Source organism: Panthera tigris, chromosome X (assembly GCF_018350195.1).
Source record: "Panthera tigris isolate Pti1 chromosome X, P.tigris_Pti1_mat1.1, whole genome shotgun sequence".
Taxonomy (NCBI): domain Eukaryota; kingdom Metazoa; phylum Chordata; class Mammalia; order Carnivora; family Felidae; genus Panthera; species Panthera tigris.
Window position 1 is genome coordinate 73,051,067 of NC_056677.1, and position 19,413 is coordinate 73,070,479.

General features: G+C 35.3%; 1 protein-coding gene across 1 annotated transcript in view; it reads left to right on the top strand.

Annotated features, from left to right (window-relative positions):
• The window catches only part of KLHL4 (kelch like family member 4), a 192,735-nt gene that overhangs the window by 37,807 nt on the left and 135,515 nt on the right, over positions 1–19,413 (top strand).

Below are 19,413 nucleotides of genomic sequence, written 5' to 3' on the forward strand. Positions count from 1 at the left end.
GAAGAAAAGAAAAAAAGAAGAAAAAAGAAAATAATAAAAAAATTGCTTGATCCAAAAAAATAAGACAAAAGGAAATGTAAAAAACAAACAAGAACCATGGAGCCTGATTCCATAAGAAAAAAAAATAGAAGGAAGAAAAAAAAACTGTCAGTGCTGTTTTGAGGCACAATTTTCAATGCACTTGGTGCATGGTGCGTTCTGACTTTGCTGGTCTTCTGGAGGAGAGGCCAGCTGCATTGGCTCTGAGTCATTCTTGCCCAGTTAATAAGCAGTTGTCAGGCACTGGGAGGGGTATAGGCTGGTCCTGCCTCCACTAGGGTCCTGTGTTGCTTTCTGAATCCCCCCTGTGTTGGTGTTGTGGGGGAAATGGTGCCACCCCAACATGTCCCCAGACCAGGGGTCCACAATCTCTGCTGTTCAGGCAACCCTCACAGAATAGTGAGGGCAGTCAGTTTGCCCTGTGCTATAACAGTAGCCATGCATTGAAGAAAGCATTCTCAGACACTTAGACTGAGAAGACTTGCAGGGCTCCCTCTGCCAGCAAAACAGCAGCAACAGCAAACTGTACATAGTCTTTATTTCATGTTCACCAGGTATAAACATCAAATAATGTCAAAGCATGGGAGGAAAACACAAAGAGCCTCCAGACATAGACCAAACACACATCTGTGTTTACATGAAAGCATGCAGGGAAAATGTGCAGTTTCAAGGACTCCCAGGCAATTAAAGTGGGTCTGTTCCCTAACTGGCTCCTGAAGGATCATGTGGCTCTGTTCTCATAATACTATTGTGTTTGACAGCCTTGAGACCAGAAAACCACTGATGTTTCAGCAATTACCCCATTCACTTTCCCAGGGCTTACAATACACTCTCTTACAATAAATACACACATAATTCTCCTACATTTTTTTTCTTTGCCACGTGGTTGGGATTCAAAACCTAAAGTCTTAAAGGATCTAGCACTGCATGGATCTGCTCCCCTCCTCTGTAGTAGGGCCTCTCCACTTGCTGATGAAAGTCCTTTGCTGGCACCTGCTGGGTCTTTTGTCTTTGAGGAGGCAATAAACCCTCTTCCAAAAATATTCCAGGAAAGGGAATGTTTTCTCCCAGTTCAACCTGGAGATCTGTACTCCAGGGCCATCTTCCCTCTCCCCAGAAGCACGCATCACAGCTGCAATCCAGAGAAAGTCACAAATTTCCAAAACCTCAGAGTTTGAGTTCCAAATGCTGTTTGCAAAAAAGAACTGGGACACTCAGTATTCTCACTCCCCAGTTCGTGGTCTAGAGAGCTTTTCCTAACTCGAAGCCTCACTTCCTCAAACCCTCTTTCTTTCTCTTCCTTTTGCCTTTCCATGGACATTTCACTCCCCTCCAAGGCACCGCTATTCCTCTCCCCACCATTCACTTCCACACACCTTACACCTGCCAATCTGTCTTCCTCCAAATATGAAGATTTTTCTACCAGTCTGCAGATCTATTTACTGGGTGTTCAAATTATCCGACCTCAATACAATTGTGTTTGAGGGACAAGGAAAGCCCAGGGTCCCCTTACTTCTCCCTTTAGTATTTTTATGTGTTTCCTTAATTTTTACTGATGCATGCAATACCATCAGTAAAATACCCTGAAGGCTTCTAAAGCACAGAACTCATTAAATGCTTTATAAATAGTAGTGAGAATGCTATACATAATGACATAAAACACTATTTATTGAATTTAAGGCTGTTATTTATGTTATTTTTAAAACAGCTTTATGTTGAAAACTATGTTACTCACTCTACTTGCTAATACTATATTACAGTGGTATTTCCCAGAAGGCTTGCTTTGATACTTGTCTGTGATAAAAAGAAATAAAATACATAGAAGTCAGTATTTCTGCTATAATTTCTGCTATATAATACTATATTTTCCCTTTCCTACTTCCATCATCTTTAAAAGAAGAATGGCTCTGGAATTTATAAGACAGTGCTCACATCAATAAGAGAGCCATTAAGGTAAATGCCCCACCTACAGTGCTTAAAAATATGCGAGTGAATATATGGGTAATTGAGTAACTTACAGATATCTAGATATTTTCCCAGTCTGTTTGCTTTAGTTAGTATGAGGGAACCAAAATATCACTGACTTGATGCAATTTGACTTTCAAAAACAAATCCTTTTGACTACATTGAGACAATATAAAAAACAGCAGATGATTTTATTTATAATATTAATTTGAGTTCTAAAGAATATTTTTACAGATGATTTTATTTTTATAATTCACATGATTTTCAACGTTAAGTAGAAATTACAAGAATGACTCTATGACCTTCATCTTAAACTTCCCATAATAGTATTCAACCTATACACACACACACACACACACACACACACACAAACACACAGACACACACACACACACACACACACACACACATTCACACACACTTCCTAGAAAAGATTAAGCTTTTAAAAACCAAGCCCTCTTCTCAGGGTATAATTAATTAAACATAATTTGTATTACTGATAAAATACTTAAATAAAACTTAACTAACTTAAATATTATGTATGCCTTTCAGATTTTACTTCATTAACTAATCTCATTCTTTTTACTTAATGAAAACAAAAAAACCCAAATGAACAGAACAGGGAGGCTGTGGGGAACTTTATTCTGATATGTATCTTACAGTTAATGTCAGGTATTCTAAGAATTTAATAGGAGACTACTTCAGATCAGTTATTTGATAATTTTGTTTAAAAATGCTTTTTGAGGCACCCATTTAACTAGGTGAGTCTGGCGTGCTGGAAAGTTATGGTCCTGTATGTAGCTCCAAATAATGTTGGAAATAAAAGTTAGAGAGTCTTACTACAGATTCCCATTCTATACTAGGTATGACATCTAAACTCCTGTGATTTTCCAATGTTTGAGATTTTCTTCCTCCCTTTTCTAGTTGTTCTTTTTCTTTCTTTACTATTTTGATTCTTTTCTTTTCCTAGGAGAGGATGAACAGGAGTAAGAATTTCTGTGTGGATGGGAGTTGCATACGGAGTTGTGTGGGGAACAATCTATCATACCTATATAACTGGATATAAAGTATGACGATTATTGATATTTAATTCTGGAAACTACTATATTTCAATATTTTTTTCTAGGTATGGTAAATTAATTAACAAAGCAGAAGCTTTAGTTAAGCTGACATAAACGGCCTTGAAAAAAAAGTAAATCAACTTTTTGGAGTACTATTACTATAATAACTATACCTAATTAAAAGAGACAGCGATTTTTAGAGGTATTTATTTAGTATATTCATACTGATAACCTTTGGGAAGTCAAAATATGAACTCACTTTATTGCATTTCTTTAAGGAAGAGGTTTATTTTGTGGTAGCCTGCTGAAGCTCCATGATGAAATATAAGGTAAAGCCTGAAATTCTGCCACAGTATACTATTCATATGTTTTTGACTATGAGCTTCATTTAATTCTATATCCTTCACTCTCATTCCTTTCCCTTTCTCTTCTTAAATTTTAAGGATTTATGCAAGAAAACTTGGAAAGAAAAGAGACAAAACCACAGATCCCAATGCTGTACTTAACTTTTTATTTGAATTTTTTCTTACTGAACAATATTGCCCAAAACTTTGACTTTCTCAGATTTTATTAAAGTGCATAGATACTTTAAATACTAAAATAAAACAAACCACAGGAAATTTTTCATTTTATTTTCATATTTTTCAAATAATTATGGCTAAAATATACATTAAAGTTTTAGAAGAGAAGTTCTGCAGAGTGGATACAAGAATTTATAATTTTAATGAGATTAGCAAACTCAAAAATAACCAAGAACATACATATTATTTTCATCATATATAATGTGGATATATAGATAGATAGATAGATAGATATAGATATAGATATGTATATATAACTTATATGCACATGCATGTATCATGTAATAACATATATATGTTCTTAGTAATGTTAAGACCTTGAGTCATTTTTGGGTTAGACTGTTTTCATGCTGGTTTCTCTGGAATTGTCTTCTCCTTAGGCCTTCTCATCATTATACACTATCTGCTGAATTTAATGGAGGGCATTAAGAGAGATAAAACTATTTTTTTCTCAATTCAAACTTTTTGTAATTGTTTTTCTTTAAATATATGCTCCTATTTTTCCCCAAATTCTCCAGTTCCTTTTATGTCACCTGCACATTTGGAAAGTAGTTTTATGTCTTTTGCTAAAACATCATGTTCATGGTAACTTCTTTATCTATTTTTTTATTGATGTATCTGACTTTCATACTCAATGATTTGTGGGGGGGGGCTTCAACAATACTAAATACCCTATTTTTATTATTTTTTCATAATTTGCCACCTCTCTACAAAACATCCAAAATAATGTAGTTATAAAAATATACATGGCTGATTTTCAGATTGAGCTGTGACTGAAAAGCAGCAATGGGAATTTGTCAGTATTGTTTAGTCAGTCAATGGCTGTGAATTTTAAACAGGTATCACAGAAAGCCTCAGACTTAACCTTGTGCATAACAAGACTCTCTTGCTGCTTTGCCGAATTCAAAACAGTTTTCCTCCTATCTCTTGAACTGCCTTATGCTGCTGACTGCAAAAAGAGAATAATTGGTAGTTGTTATGGGCAGCAAAGTGTGATTTTGTAGTCTAGGGTTTCTTCTCCCTAAAAGAATCATTATTTTTGAAGTCTACCTCAGTTTGTACTCAATTTGCTCAAAATATTAGAAATGATTTGCTTTACAAAACTAATGGAAATTAAAAAGCACAGTGATGAAATTGCTAATATACTGAAGAAAAAAATAGTTGACATGAGCAATAGAATTTGTCTTCCAATCATGCTAACCGGTTCTATAATGCCCATTGTTTTCTGGAAAATTAAAAGCTATTTATGGCTCCACACCCAACCTAAATTGTGTGTTTGTGTCCTGGGGCATTTTTCTACCACACCCTATATAAAAAGGCATGAGAGGGTACACTCTGGAGTCAGAGTATCAGAATTAAAAGACAAGTTTTTCTACCTATTTATCTTATGACTTTAAGTGAATTATTCAATCTCTTTGTGCCTCATTTACTCTCATTTTTAAAATGAGAAAACCATGTGCACCTATCTCATATGATTGTGTGGAAGATTAACTGAAGCAATAAATATAAATTTATTGGAACAGTGCCTCACATATAAGTGTTAAGTAAATATTAACATTATCATTTTACATGAACAGTTTTCATCATAACTCATTTGTCATATGCAGATTGTTGAGCATACTATTGTTTCTTGCATGTGATAAAAACTGCCTCCTAATTATATAGTCATTGCTTAATCATTCAGTTACTTATTTTATAGTAAGTATAAGCCATTGTTATTTTACCAAGGTCTTCATTTCATTTCTCATTTGAGAAGATTTTCACGTGTCTTTATAATTGAGTCAATAACAAACATCTTTTCCACATTTGCTGAACTGGATATCTAGAATGGTAAAGTTTAGGTAACATTTTCTAGTCATCCAAGCAGTGGATGGAATAAGAAATTTAATGGTCCATTTTAATATATGATTGTGCTATTTGGGTTGTGATAAAATCAAACTAACTAAATATAAAATAAGTACAAAAGTGACAGCAAATATTTTGGGCTTTTCAAGCCATCCAGTCTCTATTGTAACTACTCAACTGACTTCAGTGTGAAAGCAGCCATAAATAACATATAAATGAATGAGTGTTACAGTGTTCCAATGAAACCATATTTATGAACATTGTGAAATTACATATAATTTTCCTGTGTCCTTTTGATACTGTTAATTATTTTAAAGTGTAAAATCCATTTCTAGCTCACTAACGATACAAAACAGATGGCTGGCTGAATTTGGCTCACAGGGCATAGTTTGCCAACATTTGTTCCAGAAGCACTTAATGAGGCATTGAAGGAATGTTTTTTACAACAAACAACCATGAAAATTCTGTTATGTTGACCTTAGCTGAGATACTTTGAGTCTTGCACCTTCTTACTAGCTGACTCTTGCTCATTTTTTAGAGGTGTTTTATTTTACACTCCTTTTAGGTTCAGTTTTGTATGTCAAGATGTCCTCCTTACTGTTAAACAAGCTAAAGTAATTCTGACTGCAAGCTTTTTACACTGATCCAAAACAGTAAGTGAAAGTCAAAAAAAGCATACTACTGTAAATCCCTTTCATCTCTGGAAAACAAAAATTATGTAAAGGTAAAAATTCCCTTAAAACTACTACTTAATTAATATATTCAATATATATTTATAAAGCATAATATATCCAACATACCTTGACAGAGAGGATGATCTGTAAATCAACTGTTGCTTACATTATAGCAGAGAACATAACGTATGTTTAACAATAACTGTAAAGTAAGATGAAGTGTAATAAATGTTGTAATAGTAGCATAACCAGTAAGCCATAGATTATGTTAGTATTTTGTAACTTAATTAGAAAAACTTGCTTACCAAAACTGTACTTTTAGTAATAATAATGATATAAAAAACCTGTACCCTTAGTTCTCATATGCTAGCTACTTATTCATAGAAAGTGTGTGTGTGTGTGTGTGTGTGTGTGTGTGGCATGTTTATTCCTTTGGTCAATAATTAGGTGTTTAGTAGTTTCATAAAAGCTAGCTTTTTCTCCATACTGGGGAAATACTTAAGTAAAGTCCAGATACCTAAGGGCAGTGTTGCCCACCAGTATTTGCTTTCAGAACCCAGTGACAGTAGTGCTTCAGTCTTGTCTCTGGACTCCTCACGGTGTCCCCTTATGTAGGCAGTGTAATTTGAGGAGTACTCGAAAAACACCCCATGGCCCAAGTATTCTGCCCTTATTCATCTCACTAATCTCCACATTTATTTTTGGAGATTGCTTCCTCTTTTTCAACACAGTCATTGTCCTCTGTTAAGCCATAAATAGCCCTGGCATCTCTTCTACTGGTTTCAGTTAAGATCACGTTTATTTACAGGACTCTGATCCTATATTCCATATGTTGTTAGGTTAATTTTTACAATAATGAAAATAAAGCAAGGATGTATCAAAATTGAATTTTTATGGGTTTTTTCATTTTGTTTTTAAGTTTTTTATTTAGGAATAGTTGACACACAGTGTAATATTAGTTTTAGTTGTACAACATAGTGATTTGACAAATGTAAATATTATGCTATGCTCATGAGAAGGGTAGCTACCTTCAGTCACCATACAATGGTATTACAATATCACTGATTATGTTCAATATGCTGTGCCTTTTATTCTCATGTCTTATTTATTCCACAACTGCAAACCTGAATCTTCTATTCACCTAAACCCATTTTGCCAATCCCCTCATCCCTCTTCTTTTCAGCAACCATCAGTTTGTTCTCTATATTTATAGGTCTGAATCTGTTTGTTTATTTATTCATTTTTTGAGATTCCATACATTAGTGAAATAAGTAATTTACCTTTCTCACTTATTTAACTTAGCATAATGACCTTTAGTTCCATCCATGTTGTTACACATATCAAGACCTCATCCATTTTTATGGTTGTGTAATATTTCATTATATACATATATAATTAAAATGTGCTATTTTTTTCTCATTTATTTATATAAATCACATTTCTTTGTCCATTCATCTATCAATGGGCATTTATGTTGCCTCAATATCTTGGTTATTGTAAATAATGCTACAGTAAACAGGGGTTACATACTTTTTTTTAGTTAATGTTTTCATTTTATTTGGGTAAATACCAGCAGTGGAATTATTGTATTATGTGGTATTTCCATTTATAATTTTTTTAGAAACCTCTGTACCATTATCCACAGTGGCTGTACCAATTTACTTTCCCACCAGTAGTGCATTAGAGTTACTTTTTCTCCACATCCTCACTAAAATAAATTCTAAAATTTTATCATATTCTATCCTCTACTTAAATTACTAGAATGTGTTACCATTCTAGAAATACACTTTAGCAAATGAGAGAGTATTTTAATTCAATTTGATTTAAACCTGAGATGGGGTATATTTGGAAATAACCAAAAGGACAGGAGAGAAATTTTATCAAGAACAAATTTAGAAGTTATTACCAAATTTTAGGGACACCTGGGTGGCTCAGTCAATTGAGTGTCTAAATCTTGGTTTCAGCTCAGGTTATGATCTCATGGTGTATGGGTTCAAGTCCCATGTCAGTCTGTGCACTGACAGTGCAGAGCCCACTTGGGATTGTCTCTCTCTCCCTCTGTCTCTGCCCCTTCCCCACTCTTGTTCACCCCTGTCTCTCTCAAAATAAATAAATAAACATAAAAAAGAAATTATCGTCAAATTTTAAAAATTAGGAACTTATATTAATATACATTTAACATTGTGCTGCTATTAAAATACAATTATTTTACATATGTTTCTCACTGAAATTATTTAGTTGTGATGAATTGACAACCAATTTACAGAGATATGAATATGTATACTTTTATGGGATTTTTCTAAGATAGTTTTCTGTAGTCACATCATCAAGATAATCTCAGTTGGGTTCTTAATCAAGACTCATGTAATACCACTATTAATGTAGTGTCCACTTGTTTAAAAGAAAGCCTTTATTTAAATTTAAAAAGGTACAGGAAACAGCAAAAAAAATCAACAAAATACAAAGACAAGCTATGGAATGCGAGAAAATACCTGCAAGTCATTTATTTGATAAGAAGTTAATATCCAAAATATATAAAGAACTCATAGGGAAAACTAAGGTGGTGGCATAGTAGGAGGATCCTAGGCTTATTTCATCCCTCAAACATGACTAGACAACTGTCAAATCATTCTGGATATACAAGAAATCAATCTGAGAACTGAAAGAATAAACTGCACAAATAGAGGGAGAGAAGAGGCCACATTATGGAAGGTAGGAAGTAGATGTGGTTTGAAACAGAAATGGATTGTGGTGCTGCAGACAAGAGGGAGCCCTGGTCATGGAGAAAGGCAAGAAAGAGTGGATCAAATAGGGATATGCACAAAGAGAGCACTTACCCAAATCCATTGCCTGGGAAAATGAGAGGGGCTGTTTTTCACGAGTTTTTGTAACCAATGAGGTGAAAAGACAAGAGTTTTAGAGGTCGGCAGCCTTGGTTCGGATGGAGACCTGAGGGCACTGACCTAGTCCTAGACAGGAGGTAAATAAGTAACCCCTGTGCAGACAGCAAAATCTGAAGATCAGCTAAGGCACACAGGAAGAGACTTCATTCTTCTTGGAGCACATCTGTGGGAGGTGGCATTCACATAGACACCTCTCTGGAGACAAAAGCTGGAAGACATCTTATCCATAACCTGCCCTCAGCATAGGCACAGAGATAGCTGCTGAATGCAGTTAAACTGGAAACTGACTCTTTAGCCTGTTTTACTCAAATCCCATGCCCCTATGCTCTGGCACTACTTCCCTTCTCCATAAAAGGTGCACCTGTCCAAGAACAGCAAGACTATCCCACAGAAGACCAGCACAGGCCCCTACCACAGTGTGTCCCTAAACTTTGGAGTATTAAAGTCAAAAGGCTTAGGTGGGATAGAGCCCAAAGTGCACCGTGCTTCTCTAGGCAGGCAAACAACCTGGAGACAGATGACATGACCATAGTAATCTGAAAAATTCCAGGGATGTACAAAGGGAAATTATTTGATCTTGTAGGAATGCTTCCCTGATAACAGCAAACACCCTTCTCTAGGGACAAAGGAGCTGGCTGTCACCATTTCACTCACTTTCCATTCAATAAAACCAACCTCAGTAAACAGCACAGCTCTAACACTGGCTGCCTAAACTGCTTAACACTAAATCTCTTCCCCTTGCACTTTTCTGGTACAGTTTCTCTCAAGAAAGTGTGCCTAAGGACTACTGCAGTGGGCGTATCCCCCAGAATATCAGCACAAACTCCCGCAAGCACCACGTCTACTGAACATAGAATTCTCCAAGTTTCCAGTTCTAGTGAAAGTAGTATCAAGTCTCAAGAAACAGACAAGTGCACACTGAGTTAAAACTCAACACACTTCCAACTGCAGGCAAGAATTGCCTCTGCAGACAACTGACCTGGTGCATAAAGTAACCAAAATACAACAGCAGAGTGCACACAGCACAAACCAAAGACACACACTGAAGCACCACGCCCTGGACACTATATGACTTTTTCATAAAGCCATCAGTCTCAGGAGGAGGAAGCATAACAGGATTTTCTAACACACAAAAGAAGACAGAGACCTAGACAAAATGCCAAGATGGAGGAAATCTCCCAAATAAAAGAACAAGAAAAGGTCAAGGACAGACATCTAAGTGAAACAGATGTCAGTAATATACGGGATGGTGAATTTAAAGAAAAATCATTAGGATACACACTGGGCTTGAGAAAATCATGGAAAACACCATGGAAACCCTTACTGCAAAGGTACAGTTTTTAAAAAATCAGAAATGAAAAATGCAATAATTGAGATACAAAATAGACTTGACGTAATGTCCACAAGGATGGAAGAAGCAGATGAATGAATAAGTGGTATATAAAATAGAATAATGGAAAATAATGAAGCTGAACAAAAGAGAGAAGAAGCATTAGGAATTGTGAGAATAAATTTAGGGAACTCAGTGACTCCATCAAATGTAATAACATTTGTATCATGGGAGTCCCAAATGAAGAAGTGAGAAAGGAGGGAAGATGGTTTATTTGAGGAAATAAGAACTGAAAACTTTCCTAATCTGGAAAAGGAAACAGACCTCCAAATCCAGGAGGCAAAGAAAACTCTTATCAAAATCAACAAAAGCAGACCAACACCAAGACATATTGTAGTCGATTTGTACAATTATAGGGACAAAGTAAAAATCCTAAAAGCAACAAGATAAAAGAAGCCCCTAACAAGAGAAGACCTGTAAGGCTAGCTGCAGATCTCTCCAAAGAAAGTTGGCAAGTCAGAGGAGTAGAATTATATATTCAATGTGCTGAATGGGAAAAATATGGAGTCAAGAATATGGTATCCAACAAAGCTGTCATTTAGAACAGAAAGAGAGAGAGACTTTCCCAGACAAATAAAAACTAAAAGAGCTTGTGATCACTAAAATAACCCCTGCCAGAAATATCAAAGGGGACTCTTTGAGTTGGAAAGAAAGACCAAAAGTGACAAAGACCAGAAAGGAACAGAGAAAATCTCCAGAAAAAAATAACAAAACAAACAATAAAATGGCACTAAGTACATATATATCAATAATTATTCTCAATGTAATTTGACTAAACACTCCAATCAAAAGACATAGGGTTTCAAGATGGATGAAAAAAAGAAAAAAAGATCTACCTACAAAGGACTTATTTTGGACATAAAGACACCAGCCAATTGAAAGTGAGGGGATAGAGAAGCATTTTTTCATACAAATGTAAGTCAAATGAAAGCAAGAGTTGCAATACTTATATAAGACAAACTATATTTTAAACCAAAGTCTGTAACAAAGGATGAGAAAATACACTGTATCAGAATACAGGGGACAATCCAAGAAGAAGATATAACATTTGTAAATATTTATGCACCCAATATGGTGGAATCCAAATATATACAATAATTGATAACAAATGTAAAGTAACCATTGATAATAATAAAACTATAGGAGGGGACTTGAATACTCCACTTATAGCAATGGATAGATCATCTAAGCAGAAAATTAACAAGGAAACAATGGCATTGAGTGACACGGTGAACCAGATGGACTTAACAGATACATTCAGAACATTTCATTCACATTATTTTCAATAGCACATGGGACATTCTCCACAATAGATCACATACGAGGTCACAAGTTAGGCCTCAAGATTTACCAAAAGATGGAGATTATACCAAGCATATTTTCTGACTGCAATGCTATGAAACTTGAAGTCAACCAAAAGAAAAACATCTGGGAAGACCACAAATATATGGCAGTTAAACATCATGCTACTAAACGATGAATGGGTCAAACAGGAAATCAAAGAAACAAACATAAATGGAAATTTTTCAAAATGAAAACACGATGGTCCAAAACATTTGAGATGCAGCAAAAGTGGTCCTAAGGAGGAGGTCTATAACAATACAGGCCTATCTCAAGAAGCAAGAAAAATCTCAAATAAACAACTCATCTAAAATAGTAAGTAAAAGAACAATAAACAAACTAAAGCCAACAGAAGAATGGAAATAACAAAGATTAGAGCAGAAATAAATGATATAGAAACTAAAAATATAAAAAAAACAAAAACAAAAACAAAAATACCTAGGAGAATAGATCATTGAAACCAGGAGCTGGTTATTTAAAGAAAAAAAAATCAATAAAATTGATCAACCCCTAACCAGACCTATCAAGAAGAAAAGGAAAAGGACCCAAATAAATAAAATCCCTATTGACAGATGAGAAATAACAAATACCACCATAGAAATACAAACAATTATAAGAGAATATTATGAAAAATTATATGACAACAAATTGGACAACCTGGAAGAAAAGGATAAATTCCTAGAAACATATGAGCTACCAAAACTGATACAGGAAGAAATAGAAAACTTTAACAGACTAGAAAAGAACAAAGAAATTGAATCAGTAGTCAAAAATATCCAAAGAAAATTCCAGGGCCAGATAGCTTTACAGGGGAATTCAAGCAAACATTTAAAAAAGTGTTAACACCTATTTTTCTCAAACTGTTCCAAAAAGCAGAAAAAGAAGGGAAATGTCCAAATTCATTCTATGAAGGAAGTAGTACCCTGATACCAACACCAGACAAAGACTCAACTAAAAACAAAACTATAGACCAATATCCCTGATGAACATGAATGCAAAAGTTCTTAACAAAATACTAGCATATTGAATCCAAAAGTACATTGAAAGAATCATTCATTATAATCAAATGGGATGTATTCCTGTCCTGCAAGTGTGGTTCAGTATTTACAAATCAATCAATTGGTTAAAACAGATGACTATAAGAAAAAATTAGAAACATATACTTGTTTCAATAGATACAGAAAAAGCATTTGACAGAGTAAAACATCCATTCCTCATAAAAAATCTTCAAGAAAGTTGGGATAGAGGGAACATACCTCAACATCATAAAGGCCATATAGAAAATAACCCACAAGTAATATCACCTCAATGAGGAAAAACTAATATTTTCCTCTAAGGTCAGGAAGAAGGCAGGGATGTCTTCTCTCACCATTATTATTTAGCATAGTACCGGAAGTCCTAGCCTCACCAATCAGACAACAAAAATACATGAAAGACATCCAAATTGTCAAGGAAGAAGTCAAACTTTCACTATTCATAGATGACATAATACTCTCTATATATAGAAAATCCAAAAGACTCCACCCAAAATTTGCTAGAACTGATAAACGATTTCAGTAAAGTTGCAGTACACAGAATCAACATATAAAAATCTGTCTCATTTATGTACAGCAATAGTGAGGCAGCAGAAAGAGAAATCAAGGAACTAATCCCATATGCAATTGCATAAAAAAAATAATAGTAATAAGACAACATAGGAATCAACCTAACCAAAGAGGTGGAAGATCTGTATTCTGAAAACTAAGAAACAATGATGAAAGAAATGAAGATGACATGAAGACATGGAAAAGAAAACATTTCATATTCATGGATTGGAAGCACAAATATTATTAACATATGTATACTACACAGAACAATCTACATTTAATACAATTCCTATCAAAATTCCACCAGCATTTTCCACAGAGATAGAATAATCCTAAAATTTGTCTGGAACCACAAAAGACCCAAATTGCCAAAGCAATCTTGAAAAAGAAAAACAAAACAGGAGGCATTTGGACTTCAGGTTTTCTTACAGAGCTGTAGTTATCATGGCAGTATGATACTGGCAGAAAAACAGACACATAGATCAATAGAAAAGAATATAAAACTGAGAAATTAACAGTGAATCTTGGACAAAGCAGGAAAGAATATCCAATGGAAACAAAAACAAAAACAAAAACAAAACAGTCTCTCCTCAAACAAATGGTGTTGGGAAAACTGGACAGTTACATGTGGAAGAATGAAATTGCACCACTTCCTAACAACATACACAAAAATAAATTCAAAATGGATAGGAGAATCAAATGTGACATAGGAAAGCATCAAAATCCCATAGGACAACACAGCCAGAAACCTCTGATATTGGCTGTACCAACTTCCTACCAGATATGTCATCTAAGACAAGGGAAACAAAAGCAAAAATGAACTATTGGGTTTTCATCAAGGTAAAAATGTTTCTGCACAGAGAAGGAAACAATCAGCAAAACTAAAAGGTGGCCTACAGAATGTGAGAAGATATTTGCAAATGACATATTGTTTAAATGGTTAGTATTCAAAATTTACAAAGAACTTATCAAAGTTAAACCCCCAAAACGAATAATCCAGTTAAAACATGGACAGCAGACATGAATAGACGTTTCCCCAGGGAAGACATACAGACAGATAACAGACATGAAAAGATGCTCAACAAACTCATCTGGAAGATACAAATCAAAACTACAATCAAATACCATCTCACACCTGTCAAAATGACTAAAATTAACAACACAGGAAACAGAAGATGTTGGTGAGGATATGGAGAAATGGGAACCCTTTTACATTGTTGGGAATGCAAACTGGTGCAGTCACTCTGGAAAATCGTAGGGAGGTTCTTCAAAAAGTTTAAAAATAGAAATCCCCTGTGATCCAGCAATTGCAGTGCCAGGTATTTATTCAAAGTAAACAAAGGCATTTATTCGAAGTGACACAGGCACCCCAATGTTTATCACAACATTATCCACAATCACCAAATTATGGAAAGAACCCAAATGTCCATTGGCTGAGGAATGGATAAATAAGATGTTGTATTTTGTATGAATATATATGGAATGGAAGATTGCTAAGACAAAACAAATAATGAAATCTTGCCATTTGCAGCTAGGTTGATGGAGCTAGAGTATTATGCTAAGTGAAATAAGTCAGTCAGGCAAAGACAAATACATGATTTCACTCCTATATGAAATTTAAGAAATAAATCTGATAAACATAGGTGTTAAAAAACAGAGGCAGACCAAGACACAGACTGTTAAATATAGAGAACAAACTGTATGTTACTGGAGGGGAGGTGGGTGGGAGGGATGTGTTAAATAGGTGATGGGTATTAAGGAGGGCACAAGGTGTGATGAGCACTTTGTATTGTATGTAAGTGAGGAAACACTAAATTACACACCTGAAATTAATATAACACTGTATGTTTAACTGTAATTTGAATAAAAACCTGAAAAAAATGAACTCATACAACTCAATTGAAAAAATAATAACAATAATAATCATCTGATTTTTCTGAAAATATTCATGGTATGATCTCCATCTTTTTGTACTTGTTGACACTGTTTGTGTCCCAGGATGTGATCTATTCTGCAGAATATTCCATGTGCACTTGAGAAAAATGTGTATTCTGCTACTTTAGGATGAGAAGTTCTGAATATATCTGTTAATTGCATCTGGTACAGTGTGTCATTCAAAACCACTGTTTCGTTGTTGGTGTTCTGTTTATCTGTCCATTGTTGTAAGTGGGGTGTTGAAGTCCCTTGCTATTATGGTATTATTATCAATGAGTTTCTGTATGTTTGTGATTAACTGATTTGTATGTTTGGGTTCTCCCATGTTGAGGGCATGGATGTTTACAATTGTTAGGTCTTCTTGGTGGATAGACCCCTTAATTATGATATAACATCCTTCTTCATCTCTTGTTATAGTCTTTAAGATCTAGATTGTCTGATACAAGTATGGCTACTCCAGATTTCTTTTGGAGACCATTAGCATGATAGATGGTTCTCCATTCCCTTACTTTCAACCTGTAGGTGTCTCTAGGTCTAAAATGGGTTTCTTGTAAACAGAATATAGATGGATCTTGTTTTCTTATCCATTCTGTTACCCTATGTCTTATGATTGGAGTGTTTAGTCCATTGACATTGACATTGACATAGAGTGAATATTGAAAGATATTAATTTATTGCCATTGTGTTGCTTGTGGAGTCGGAGTTTCTGGTGGTGTTCTCTGGTTCTTTCTAGTCTTAGTTGCTTTTGGTCTTTTATGTTTTGTTTAGTTTTTTTTTTTTTCTCCTTTCAGAGAGTCCCCCTTAAAATTTCTTGCAGGGCTGGCTTAGTGGTCACAAACTCCGCTAGTTTTTTTTGTTTGTTTGTTTGTTTTGTTTTTTCCTGGGAAGCTCTTTATCTCTCTTTCTATTTTGAATGACAGCCTTCTGGATAAAGAATTCTTGGTTGCATATTTTTCTGATTCAGCACATTGAATGTACCCTGCCACTCCTTTCTGGCCTGCCAAGTTTCTGTGGTTAGGTATGTTGTGAACCTGATCTGTTTTCCCTTGTAGGTTAAGGACTTTCTTCCCTTGCTGCTTTTATGATTCTCCTTGCCTGAGTATTTTGTGAATTTGACTATGATATGCCTTATTGATGGTCTGTTTTGTTGAATTTAATGGGATCTCTCTGTGCTTCCTGGATTTTGATGTCTGTGTCTTTCACCAGGTTAGGAAAGTTTTCTGCTATGATTTGCTCACATAAAACTTCTACTCCTTTTTACCTCATCTTCTTGTACCCCTGTAATTCAGATATTATTCATTTTTAATTAGTCACTGAGTTATCTAATTCTTATATCGTGCTATTTTGCGTTAGTTTCCCTCTTTTTTTCTGGTTCATTATTATCTATAAATTTGTCTTCTATATTGCTGATTCACTGCTCTGCTTCATCTATCCTTGCTGCTGTGGCATACACTTAAGATTGCATCTCAGTTGTAGCATATTTATTTTCATCCCAACTAGATTTTACTTCTTTTATCTCTGCAGAAAGGGAGTCGATACTTTTTTCAACCCCAGCTATTATTCTTATTATTGTAATTCTAAATTCAGGTTCCTTTCTTTCTTGTTTATATCTGTGTTCACTAAGTCCCTGGCTGTTATTTTTTTTCTGTTCTTTCTTTTGGTGTGACTTCCTTCATTTCATCATTTTGGAGGAAGAAAAATAATTAATAGAATTTAAAAAATAATAAAAAAAAACAATACAAAAAGTGAAATAAACGATGATAGATCCTAGGTGAGTTTTGGTCTGGTTGTTGAAATAAGCTTTATAGAATAGAGGAAAAAGGGAAAGAAAAGAGTGGAAAAAAGGGGAAAAAAGAAAACAAAAGTGGAAAATGTTTGAAAATTTAAAAGTATATAATAAAATAGAATAAAATGAAATGATGAAAGTAAAATAGGATAAAAAATTTACAAAAGGATAAAAGTTTAGTAGAAAAAATTAGAAAAATAATTTTTTAAAAACGGAAAATAAAAATAAATATTTTCCCTTTCTGTATTCAAGAATAAGAAAATAAAGGGAAAAAAAAAGAATAGATGAACCACGGAACAGAATGAAATATGATTGGAATTGCTTTGTTTTCCCTGCAAGTAAAACTGTGAAGCACTTTATAGTCCATAAACTAAGCAGGCAGAGAGATCTATGGTTCTCTAGAGCATGGTTGGAGCAGTTGGACCGGGATTGGTATAATGGCTCTGTTCTCCACTATATGTGCTGCTTAGCTTACTGGGGTGGATCATTGCGGTGTGTGTATGTGTGTATGTGTGCATGTGCATGCGCAAGAGAGGTGAAAATTATTTCACCCAGCTACCCAGTCTGTTATCAGAACTCTGTGCTGTCGCTGATGGACAATCAAGTCCCTCTCCTTTGTCTGTGGCCTCCATCCACTCTCTGCTTGTACTCTGTTCATGGCCAAGGTGTCAGCCTGCCAGGCAACACCTCCTTCCTGAGTTTTATCTCAGATGGGACTGTATTTCCAATCCTCTCACTTCTGAGGGCCACGCAGTTTTGACCCACTCAGACCCTCTGGGGAGGGTCTCCCAATCAATAGCCATGTTCCTGCTCCTAGGAACATTCATGTGACCACACTGCTGATGCCCAGAGACTGCAGCCAGTGTCAGCCAGACCCAGGAAAAGTTCATGCAATTGTGTAGCAGCAGCATTTCAGTGATTATGGTAAATCACAACACACACATAGCACCAGGCTTCATGGTCCCTTAACGCCCTTGTTCCAACATCAGCAAACATGGCTGTTCTCTGGGGTCTGCTGGGACATTTGCCTGTGGGGAGGCCACACAGCATCTACCAAATGTCCTCTCAGCAGGGGAACTGCCTCTCCCTGTGTGGCCTGAGGACTTTTCAGACCTCACAGTCCGTTCCTGGGGATTCACCTTTCCCACCAGAGCTCTGCCAGGTATCAAGGTGTAGAGTTTCAGACTCTGTGCTCCCCTGTTCATTGAGTCTTAAGGGTATCCAAACCATCTTATTTTTCTTTCTTCCTTTCTCCCTTTCTTCTTAATTTCCTTATGGGTGTTTGCACTCTCTCTTTCTCTCCAGCTTTTTTCTGGAGGAGTGCTTTTCTTGTACTCTCCCCACCTGTCTCTTTCTTCTCTCCACAAGCAAAACCAGCTCCCTGCACTCCATGGATTTCCTTGCCCTCAGTTCACCTCTCTGTGCCCCATACTTGCCAAGTTCTGTGGTTCAAGTTATGCAGATTGTTGAGTTAATCCTTAGATCAATTTTCTAGGTGTGCAAGATGGTTTAGCGTTGATCTAGCTCCATTTCAGGTATGAAAGACACAAAAATCTTCCAGGCTGCTCTGCAATTTTGGCCCCTCCAATAATTATCTAATCTTTAAATGGGCAGAGGACTTGAATAGATATTTGTCCAAAGACATAAAAATGGCCCACATGTACATGAAAAAATGCTCAAAATAACCAATCATCAGCGAAATGCAAATCAAAATCACATTGAGCCAGCACTTCACACCTGTTAGAATGGCTATTATAAGAAATAGAAGAGATATCAAGTGTTGGTGCTAAAGTTGAGAAAAAGCAACCCTCATGACATGTTGCTGGAAATGTAAGGTCATGAAGCAGTTATGGAAATAAGTTTGGCATTTCTCAAAAAATCAAAAATAACATTATTATATGATCTAGCAATCCCACTTCTGGGTATATATCTTAAAGAAATTAAATCTGTATGTTGAAGATAAATCTGCATTCCCATGTTCACTGTAGCATTAGTCACAGTAGCCAAGGCATGGAAACAAGCTAAATGTTCATTTACAGATAAATGGATAAAGAAAATGAAATATGTATGTATGTTTTAGACAGTGTATAAAACTATGTGTACACACACATACACATACACAATGGAATATTATTCAGCCATAGAAACAGAGGAAACCTGCTATTTGTGACATTCATGAGTGAACCTTGTTTGTGCATTATACTTAGTGAAATAAGTAGAGGAAGACAAATACTGTATGATCTCACTTAAATGTGAAATCTATAAATCTACAAAAGCCAAACTCATAGGAAATGAGAGTAGATTAAT